This window comes from Bison bison, unplaced genomic scaffold (assembly GCF_000754665.1).
Source record: "Bison bison bison isolate TAMUID 2011002044 unplaced genomic scaffold, Bison_UMD1.0 scf7180017864190, whole genome shotgun sequence".
NCBI lineage: Eukaryota > Metazoa > Chordata > Mammalia > Artiodactyla > Bovidae > Bison > Bison bison.
This window is the reverse complement of record NW_011494762.1, coordinates 845,333-856,391: the sequence shown is the minus strand read 5'-3', so window position 1 is coordinate 856,391 and position 11,059 is coordinate 845,333. Positions and strand designations below refer to the sequence as shown.

The 11,059-nt window shown below is 41.5% G+C and overlaps 1 long non-coding RNA gene across 1 annotated transcript in view; it reads left to right on the top strand.

Moving 5' to 3' along the window:
* The first annotated feature begins 11 nt into the window (after positions 1–11).
* Positions 12–11,059, top strand: part of LOC104991372 — a 96,550-nt gene continuing 85,502 nt past the window's right edge. The window contains exon 1 of the long non-coding RNA XR_825605.1: positions 12–1,069. This is a non-coding gene — a long non-coding RNA (uncharacterized LOC104991372). The remainder of the gene's footprint in view (positions 1,070–11,059) is intronic.

The following is an 11,059-nucleotide window of genomic DNA, read 5'->3' as shown; positions in this document are numbered from 1 at the left end:
GTCTCAATTTAAAAATCATGGCCCAAGGTGGTTTTAAAAACAACAGAAGGTAAAATTATTCCCACATTCTCACACATGTAAATTGTACTGTCTCTCTCAGTCCTAAATAGCAGATTCAAGCCAGCTTCTTGACTGGCACAGTAAAATTCTGCTTCGTGTCTTTCTATAATGTATTACAGCATGTAGTTAACCTTTAGAAACTTCAAAAATACATCAAACCAAATTTGGACTGTGAGACACAAACTGGGCTCTTTTGGGCTCTGTCTAGCATAGACCTCCTATTCCACATGGCTGCTCATCGGGCCATTTCTATCAGTGTCTTCTGCTTTCTCTCCTTTAGCCTACCTGAATCAACCCCCTATCTAGAATTTGCTACCAGACAAAATATAGATTTTTGGCAGAGGAAAAAAAAAAAAGAGAAAGACCTGATTTGGGATATTGCCTATAGATATTAAGAAATCATGAAATGTTACAAATGTATCTGCTTGGGTATTAGTTTAAAAATAATTGATAGCTGCATGAAATTCTCATTTTTCCTCATCTATAGCGGTAGGACTAGTTAGGCAGAGTTTGATATTTAAAAATTCATCTGCTGAGGGAGCTGAATTTCAAAAGGACCATTTTCTTTCTAACAAAAAGATGTATTCATTCATTTTATAATACAGAAATAATGAAATATGCTATATTAAAAATGCACCCTCCATTTTCCTCCATTTCTAAAAATTCACTTTTGAGCATTTTCCAAATGTAAAAATTCTCACGCACATGAAGTACTGTTTCAGAAGGTTGTGAGAAAGCCAAGGTAACAGTTTCTATTATTAAAACTTTTGCATTTCAGTATGACACATTTGTAGTATTGAAACACCCATTTAACGCTGACTTCTGAGAACTTATTTGTTTTGCTTGTCTCAGTTCCATATGCTTTGTCTCTAAATTATGAACACATCGAGGTTTCTACCATCGTGCAGTCTATATCACTGCTATACTCATTTGTACGTGAAAATTATTCACCCATGTGTGAAGAGCTGCCCTCCTGGACATCCGAAGCATTTAGACCATTAAATTTCAGGTAACTTAAATTCTTGCCCCCAAACTCCTATGCTGTGTTCTTCTGGTTTTCTAACTCATCAAAGCCAAGTTCTGAAGCCAGAATATATCATGCACTGTTACTTCCAGTTGGTGTTAATGCTTATTATGCTTCTCACAAGTGCAGATAACTTCACATTTGCATCATTAATAGACTTCTTTCAGAGCCTCTGTTCCTTCTGCTTCCTGCCTCTATTAGTCATCAATAGACATGTTGGCGTGGTTATTCACCTCCCCGCTTGTGAAAGTGCACTGTAAAATGTAAAGTACTGAATATGTGTGAGATGTTGTTACTAATAACAGCAGCTACAGTCTACAAGGCAGCATACAGAGTACTCCAGCAACAGAAACGTTTTCATTGGGTTTATGAGACCTTGTGAGAAAGACGGTAAAATATGTGGAAAAGTATTGCCTGTCAGACAGGAAACATGGGTCATGGTTCCTATTGAACCATTTAGCTGCTCTTAATTTAGTTCTGAGTGCTAAGTCTTTTATATACTACACTTTTATATACCACATTATTCCTTCATTTAAACCTCAAACTCCTACAAATTAGTTTTTATTGTAACCATTTAACAGATAAGACTAGAACTCTGAGGTATTGGGTAGTTTGCCTAGGATATCACCACGAGTCAGTGGCAGAAACACAGTGTGGACACAGAACTGTCTTGATTCTAAAAACTCTGCCTCTCACCAGTCCACTTTTAATTGATAGGCTACAATGCTGCTCGGGAAAGCTGCTGGAGAAGAAAAAGAGCTCCTGAATCAAGCGAAGAATTACTGCAGTGGGTGGGAGTGTGGATCAGATGATCTTCAAGGAGACAGCTCCTTCTAGATCCAGTGTCTATGAAATAAGTAGGCAGCACTTATCCACATTACACACTGGGAAGGAAGGGGAGGAAAGGAAGGGAGAGGAATGACAAAGCAGAAGCTTGCAGTCAGCTCTTTTCAGCATTCTGCATATGTTTACTTCTGCTCTGGCCCCACCCCCTTGGGGCTTCAGACTTCTATTTGGCTCCCCTCCAAACAAGCAGAGCACCCATCACTTGCATACTCCTCACTTAAAAAAAAAAAAAATCAGTCTGTACTGCAAGTGGAAAGAAAAACTCTTAAAGTGTCCTCAAGGGCTCAGCTCCAGCATAATCTAAAATATGTGATCAGAGAGTGTCAATAATAAAATATGAGTGAAAACATCTTTATTTAAAACATTGTATGTACATGAATGCCACATTAATGCTAATTCAAGCATGAAATGTTGAGCATTTCTTGGAATATGGTTTGAGATTTGAGAGGCACAAAGGTACCTGCAAGATGGCTTTGGTGTAGTTATAAATATAAATAGAAATAAAATAACAGTTGCATCTTCATTTATAATGAATATATACTGTGGCCTCAAAGCTGCAGAGGAGAGTGGATGCCAAAATCTGTCTTTCATTAACATATGCCTTAAATGACAGGGAAGAGGTGTTAAGACAAAATTACATTTTCCTCTGCGTATGAATCAGCAACATGCAGTAACAAGCAAGTAATAATAGTTCTGCTTGTGAGTGCCTGCAGAGGGTAAGAAAAACAGCATCAAATTGAAAGTGCAAGTTCATTTGCGAGAGGGCCCAGGTGGCGGCAGAGCATGGCTCCCTTGAGCACCATTCTGAAGTGTCTCAGGGCACAGTGACCCTGACTCTGGCAAGCCAGGTTGGCATGAGCTGCATGGGGCACATTAAAACCTCCAGATGGCTCAAAGCAGCCCACCCTCAGCTGCTCCCAGAGCTCGTCAAAAGCACACTACAAGGCACCACCACTAGCCAAGGGTTTAAAACAGGTGCTTTGGATTCTACAGTGCATGTGGTTTCACAACCACTTAACCTTCAGTCAGGAAGAGCTAGAGGCAGGTGAAGAGATAAATAATGTTAACATTACATAGGGAGCAAAAAAGGATATTTAAGAGCACATAGATGTCAAATCGGAGAAGGCAATGGCAACCCACTCCAATACTCTTGCCTGGAAAATCGCATGGACTGAGGAGCCTAGTAGGCTGCAGTCCATGGGGTCACTAAGAGTCGGACACGACTGAGCGACTTCACTTTCGCTTTTCACTTTCATGCATTGGAGGAGGAAATGGCAACCCACTCCAGTGTTCTTGCCTGGAGAATCCCAGGGACAGGGGGGCCTGGTGGGCTGCCATCTGTGGGGTCACACAGAGTCGGACATGACTGAAGCGACTTAACAGCAGCAGCAGCAGATGTCAAATAGTCACACATAGTGTTTGGTTAGCAGTGTCCTTGGCGTCCCTGTAATTTATGTCCTTATCTTTGATTTTCTTTCAGCAGATAGGCACTAAGTACAGCCTGGACTCCAGAAAATACATGCTTTTCTATCAGGTGTTACCTGCCAAATTAGGTGAGCTATTGATTGCCTCCTACAAAAGGCCCAAACATCTCTCCTACTTGGGCCTACTCAAGAAAACTATTATCCTTAACACAGATTCTTTGGCAGTGTTTTCAACCCATTGCTCCTTTACATGAGACTTCTAGTTCTTTGCAGGAAAAGCAGAAGTTAATTTTTTTTTTCTTACGTAATCTTTAGATATCAATTGTTGGTTGGTTCAGAACATTTTGGGGAAGGACAATCACCCCTTTCAAGTCTTTTAAGACTTTATCATTGGTAAAAAGCTCTAAAACTGTGTAACTTCCTGACATTAATGAGATGTTGTTGAGTCTCTTGCATTAGTTTGTTGCTCAGTCGCTCAGCCGTGTTTTGTTTTGTTTTGTTTTGTTTTAATGCTGTGTACCTAACAAAAGCAGCTATGGTTGCTGCCCCATTTCTCTCACCTCCAGCCTCTTGAGAGAAACTTGTCTTTCTCCTGAGTCTGTCCTGCTGAACAGAACGTAATAGCTCTCCATACATCTTTAGTTATGCCCCCCTCCTTTAGGTGAGCTGAGACAGTGTCCCAGTAAGCAGCATTGGAACTTGCACTGAAAATTGCCTGAAAGAGAATGGCTGAAATTGCCAGCGTCACATGCCGCATTGAAGCAAGGAAATTTCTGCCTCCGAGGATAATAGCTTTTCTCCTTGCTCATACATCTTCCTTCACAGCCCTCGTTTATTTTAATGTATATATTCCACTTTGACTCTCTGGAAGATATTTTTTAAAGGTTTTTAAAAAATCCAAATGAAAGATGAAATTCAGGATCCAGAAAGGCATCTATTCTATTTATCCTGTCTTGAATGTATTCTTAATCAACCAGTCTTTCTGAGCGTCTCTTCATTTGCTGCTTTGTTTCGTAATAGAACACTCGGGCTCTGGAGATTAGTGAGACAAAGCTTCATTATAACCATCCTTGTTTTACTCCCATGTCTTACAGGCTTTCTCTTCCTCACTCACTCTCCAGGTGCTTCTTTCTCTTGCCAAATAGTGCAAGGAAATACTTATGCAGATCTTTTGTTTACTTTAGGAAAAAAACACTGATCCAGGCTTTCCCATTTGGGGGAGTGCTGCTCATTTCCTGACTGGCCTTTAAAGTTTGGCTCAGTAGCAACCTGGGGATTTGTTTTCTACCCAGAGTGAAAGGAGCTTGGTGCCCAATGGCCCCATGCTGGAATGAGAATTAAAATTCTACTCATTCCCTGGATAAGCAAGCTGATGCTTTCCTCATAGATTTTTTTTCCCCCCATTCCTCAAAGTTTTGATGTTTAGTCATTTAGCTTTGGCTTTTGAGAGACATTTTAATAGGATTGTTTCTCCTCCAAGTGCGTTCAGAAGCTGATCATGGGTACAAGGAAACTCTCAAGAAGAATTCCCTGTTTGCTGTTTTTTACCTACAATGAAAATGATACACAACACTTGCAGTGTTCACCCCTACTGCATGCAGCTCCATACCCAACTGCCTGGCCTGGGAAAGAAGAAGCTGTGACACCCAAAGAATCGCTTGAGCCACCTCCCTTTCTAAGTCCGCAAGACTGCCGAGTCAACAAAGCTTTGGTTATCACCCAGTTGCATTTTCTTATTTCATGTAAGCTTTGTAAATCTTGTGCTTTCTTCTCCTGGCACATTTACATTAAGTTTGATTCTAGTTGTCCATCTTTATCTATACTAGAGTTACGGTTATATATAAGTTACTCTTCATTCATTCTACCATGGGGAATTTATCCATAGTTTGTTATGAGGTGTCAGTAACTTTCTAAACCTGGAGACTATACTTTAAATATACTGATGGATTTTTAAATTAAAAGATGTTTAAACTAGAATAGTTGAATGATAAAAATAGAAAACCTTGACTGATAAAGGTCTTCACTACATTGGGGGGGTGTTGTCTTTAAGGACTTAATCTATAATAGAAAATAATATGGCAAATATAATACCATATGGGGAGGGAGTTACAGACAAAGTTATTGGCATAGACAAGGTCCAGTTAAGGAAGCATACCATGTCAGTATGGTGACAAGGAATCCAGGGTCAGGCACATAGAGACAGTCACCACCATGGAAGGCTACCAGTAGAAGCAGCTGGCACTCTGGCCTAGAGAAAGTAGGCAGTGTTCACAGGCAGAGTGGCCAAATACTGTTCCAGTGACCCAAAGAAAAATGCAAGGTCAGGGAAGATGGTGGCAAGATTGACTTGTAATTGAAATTCAGAGAACTAGACTGCAAGCTTAAATGCCTCCTAACCTGGCCCAGGAAGAACCAAAGGCTTCAGAGGCCATGAGCTGTTTTTTTGTTTACCTGAATCATATCACAGAAATGGCCATTAAGACATTTTGTTCTTAATACGTTTTAGAAGAGCAAAGACCTGCTTTTATCTAATTCTTACTTTTGATTTCAGAGCCTTGTGTTTGTTTTCACAAAGTATGAGTTTATTGATATCCATAAATCTGGAAAGATGGGGTGCAGCTTTAGGATAAACACACCCAGAAAGGTGCAGGCAGAAGGGGACGTTGGCCAAGCCAGCAGATTGTCCTCATTTACCAGTGTGACAGAGGAAAGTCTAGCTCCTACTTGGCAGAAGGGAACATATTAGGTATCAGTATAATAGAGTCACCAAATGATTAAGATGTGCTGGCCTTCTACAAGGAAATGAGGGCAAGTAAATACAGGCCAGAAGAGCCTGTGATACAATACCACAATATGTAGTCACCCCCATCTGGTGAAGTTCAAGAGGCCCCCAGAGTATCCCTGTGTTGCTTGCCCACATTTTAAACCAACTGAGAAAGACCAAGGTGCCAAAAGATGAAAATTAAAACGTGAAGCTGATATTGGAGAGAATGGCTCAGGGTGCGTGGAAACAGTTGTCCCCCTAGTACTGAACCCCAGAATCAAAACCTGCAGCTGGACAGCTGGGCCAGGAGAATCTACCCATGAGTGAATGCCCCCAACCTTTTACAGAGTTCCTGGCTTCCAAGAGACAGTGAAAAAGGACTAGGTTAAACATGCCTAATTCACTTCCCAGATTCACTTTTCATCTAAGTCACTTCACCTCTCCCAGGAATGAGGAAGACAGGACTCAAGAGACCATTTGCTGTCCCTCCATATGGCAAGAAACAACAGGAGTGGAAATTACCCCAACGTCTTATAAGTACTGGGTTAAAACATACCCCATATCTGCTGAGACTAGAACAGTGTGGAATGGACTCTACTTTGCCATTTTGTCACTTGCTGAATCATCTGCTCAGCATTTACCTGTAAGCCTGCGGCAGCTTACCTGGTCTGTAAGCATCTGCCTTAGTGATGGGTAGAATCTGCACAGTATGCTTTGAACTGCAAACAAAATGAATTTCCAAAGTTAAAACCAGTGACTTATTCTGGGAACCCCACTGCACTTAAATCTTTACTGGACGTCACTAAATAAATGGCCAGGAGGTCTTGCAACTCTGCCAAGCAGCACTTCTACACTGATTCACTGTCCACCAGCACTTCTCAAACTATTCGAAGTGAAGAACCACTGGTTGCTTTTTTTTTTTAATCAATTTCCATATGTCCCAGATCAATAGTTTCATAAAACACAATAATGGTAAATTAATAGGAAAAAAAAAATTACTCCAGTTCCTGGCATTGTTTCCCGGTTCCTGCCCTCTCCCCACAATCTCCTTGTTACTGCCCATTCAGTCAGTGTGTGGGGCTTCCCTGCTTAGTGGTGAAGAATCCACCTGCCAATGTAGGAAAGGCGAGTTCAATCTCTGGGTCAGGAAGATCCCCTGGAGAAGGAAGTAGCCGCCCACTCCAGTATTTTTGCCTGGGAAGTCCCATGGACAGAGGAGCCTGGCGGGTTGCACTCCATAGGCTCTCAAAGAGTTGGACATGACTCAGCGACTGAACAGCCAAGAACAACTACAGCCAATGTGTACCAGTTACATGTCAGGCATTCCCCTTGGTATGGGGAACGAAGGGGTGAACGGGAAAAGGTAAAGTTAGGAAAGCCCAAGATTTTCATTAGACACCATATACAAATTTACTCGGTCTCTCTGCCGACCCCATCAGGAACCGGGAATGAAACACCAGCACCCGGACACAACCTTCCCCGCCCTTGACCTGCCCTGCTGTAAACCATAGGAAGAGGACTTCCCTGGAGGCCCAGCGGTTAAGACTCCACGCTTCCTCTGCAGGGGGCGCAGGTTCAGTCCCTAGTCAGGGAACTAAGATCCCACAAGCCGTGTGGCACGGCCAAAAAAATAAATAATAAGCCACAGGGGGACTAAAAACCTATGTCTGACTTTGCCTCCTGAGCCCTGTAGTCTCTCTTTACCTCAGAGTGTGCTGTGCCAGGACCTAGGCTCCTACCCCTAGAAATGTTTGGTCCAATGCTCAGTGATTTTTGCTGCTATCCTCATCAAGTTGTCTGTGTGAAGTAAACAAAACCACCCCTCACCACCCTGCTGTCACCAGGGTTTTTTTGTTTTTTTTTAATTTATTTATTCTTTATTGAAGGATAATTGCTTTACAGAATTTTGCTGTTTTCTGTCAAACCTCAACATGAAACAGCCTTAGCTATACATATATCTCCTCCCTTTTGAACCTCCCTCCCATCTCCCTCCTCATCCCACCCCTCTAGGTTGATACAGAGCCCCTGTTTGAGTTTCCTGAGCCATACAGAAAATTCCTATTGACTATCTATTTTACATATGGTTTTTATTGGTTCACTTTTTAAATTTTTGACTTTTTTGTGAATATGTGAATCGGTGCAAAGTAGTCTCTATGCTGATGTAAAATGGAAAGAGAGATGATTCATTTCTTTTGTTGAAATCAAAACCTGTGATATTTTCCCCCCACTCAATAGTATTTAAATGCTGGGTTGATGCCAAACTCAAAGAACATGGAGAACTTGGGGGAAGGCCAGTGACAGATAAAATATTATTAATAGTTTTTTAATAGGAGCCATGATTAGAGAGGCTGAATAAAATGTGTTTATTAACCCTGGAAGAATATCACATTAGAAGATGAGAATGCTAGCTCCCAGGTAGAAACAGAAAGAGAGTTCTCAGAGAAGAAATATGGGACCTGTTTAGATATAAATCCTAGCTGTGCTCCTGCTGGTTGTGTAACCTTAAACAAGATACTTAACAACTCTGAGCCTCAGTAATTGGAGATCATATTGCATACCCGAAGATTGTTGCAAGGACTAAATATAATGCACATCAAGTCAAAGGCATGATGCCTGGAGATAATTGGTCCTTCAGTTCAGTCGCTCAGTCATGTCTGACTCTGCGACCCCATGAATTGTAGCACACCAGGCCTCCCTGTCCATCACCAACTCCCGGAGTTCACTCAGACTCATGTCCATTGAGTCAGTGATGCCATCCAGCCATCTCATCCTCTGTCGTCCCCTTCTCCTCCTGCCCCCAACCCCTCCCAGCATCAGAGTCTTTTCCAATGAGTCAGCTCTTCGTATGAGGTAGCCAAAGTATTGGAGTTTCAGCTTCAACATCAGTCCTTCCAGTGAACACCCAGGACTGATCTCCTTTAGGATGGACTAGTTGGATCTCCTTGCAGTCCAAGGGACTCTCAAGAGTCTTCTCCAACACCACAGTTCAAAAGCATCAATTCTTCAGCACTCAACTTTCTTCTCAGTCCAACTCTCACATCCATACATGACCACTGGAAAAACCATAGCCTTGACTAGACAAACCTTTGTTGGCAAAGTAATGTCTCTGCTTTTGAATATGCTATCTAGGTTGGACATAACTTTCCTTCCAAGGAGTAAGCGTCTTTTAATTTCATGGCTGCAGTCACCATCTGCAGTGATTTTGGAGCCCAAAATATAAAGTCTGACAAAGTCTGACACTGTTTCCCCATCTATTTCCCATGAAGTGATGGAACCAGATGCCATGATCTTCATTTTCTGAATGTTGAGCTTTAAGCCAACTTTTTCACTCTCCACTTTCACTTTCATCAAGAGGCTTTTTAGTTCCTCTTCACTTTCTGCCATAAGGATGGTGTCATCTGCATATCTGAGGTTATTGATATTTCTCCCGGCAGTCTTGATTCCAGCTTGTGCTTCTTCCAGCCCAGTGTTTCTCATGATGTACTCTGCAAGTTAAATAAGCAGGGTGACCATATACAGCCTTGACATGCTCCTTTTCCTATTTGGAACCAGTCTATTGTTCCATGTCCAATTCTAACTGTTGCTTCCTGACCTGCATATAGGTTTATCAAGAGGCAGGTCAGGTTGGTTCTTAATAAGTGGTAATTAATAGATTTTTTAAAAACAAAAGATGGTGATCAAATCTTTATCTTTTTGAAAGGAGGAGAAATGTACTCTTCCTGTAATATAAGTATTGTAAATTAGGCATAAGAAACTTTTCCTAACTATAAAGAGTTGAGTTTTCTTACTTCAAATTATTGCTGTCTCCTTGGCTTACATTCAGTTCATTTCAAGCTTGTATTAAGCATCTGTCCACCATGTGCCAGAAACTGCTGGACACAGCATACTGGAATGAATAAGACTTGACCCTTGCTCTTTAGATGCCCACAAATTAGGATGGGTGCCCATCTGTTTGAGATGTGGTATCTCCTACTTAAAGTCTCTTGGCTTTAGCTGGCCACTACCATTTGACCACCATAGTCTACCCAACCCAAAAAATATCAATTAGCATCCTAATTTTTCAGATGCTTTTCAAAGCCCTCCATGAATAAATCTAGTCATGTGCTACCCAGCAAAAACCAAACAGCATGTAAACCAAGTCCTCAAGATGTAGCCCCTGTGTCACATACCCTCTGGTGTCCAAGTCCTTTAAAACAAACATTTTTAAAATATTTATTTATTTATTTGGCTGAGTCAGGTCTCCCATTGCAGCTCGTGGGATTTTCGATCTTCATTGCAGCATACAGGATCTTTTAACTGCAGCATGTGGGATCTAGTTCCCTGATCATGGATTGAACCCAGGCCCCCTGCATTGGGAGAGCGGAGTCTTAGCAACTGGATCTCTAGAGAAGTTCCAAGCCGCTTTTAATAATGCTACCTATGAAAGCCTTCCTCAGCGATCAATGCAAAGAAATAGAGGAAAACAACAGAATGGGGAAGACTAGAGATCTCGTCAAGAAAATTAGAGATACCAAGGGAACATTTCATGCAAAGATGGGCTTGATAAAGGACAGAAATGGTATGGACCTAACAGAAGCAGAGATATCAAGAAGAGGTGGCAAGAATACACAGAAGAACTGTACAAAAAAATTCTTCACATCCCAGATAATCACGATGGTGTAATCACTGACCTAGAGCCAGACATCCTGGAATGTGAAGTCAAATGAGCCTTAGAAAGCATCACTATGAACAAAGCTAGTGGAGGTGATGGAATTCCAGTTGAGCTATTTCAAATCCTGAAAGATGATGCTGTGAAAGTGCTGCACTCAATATGCCAGCGAATTTGGAAAACTCAGCAGTGGCCACAGGACTGGAAAAGGTCAGTTTTCATTCCAATCCCAAAGAAAGGCAATGCCAAAGAATGCTCAAACTATGGCACAATTGCACTCATCTCACATGCTA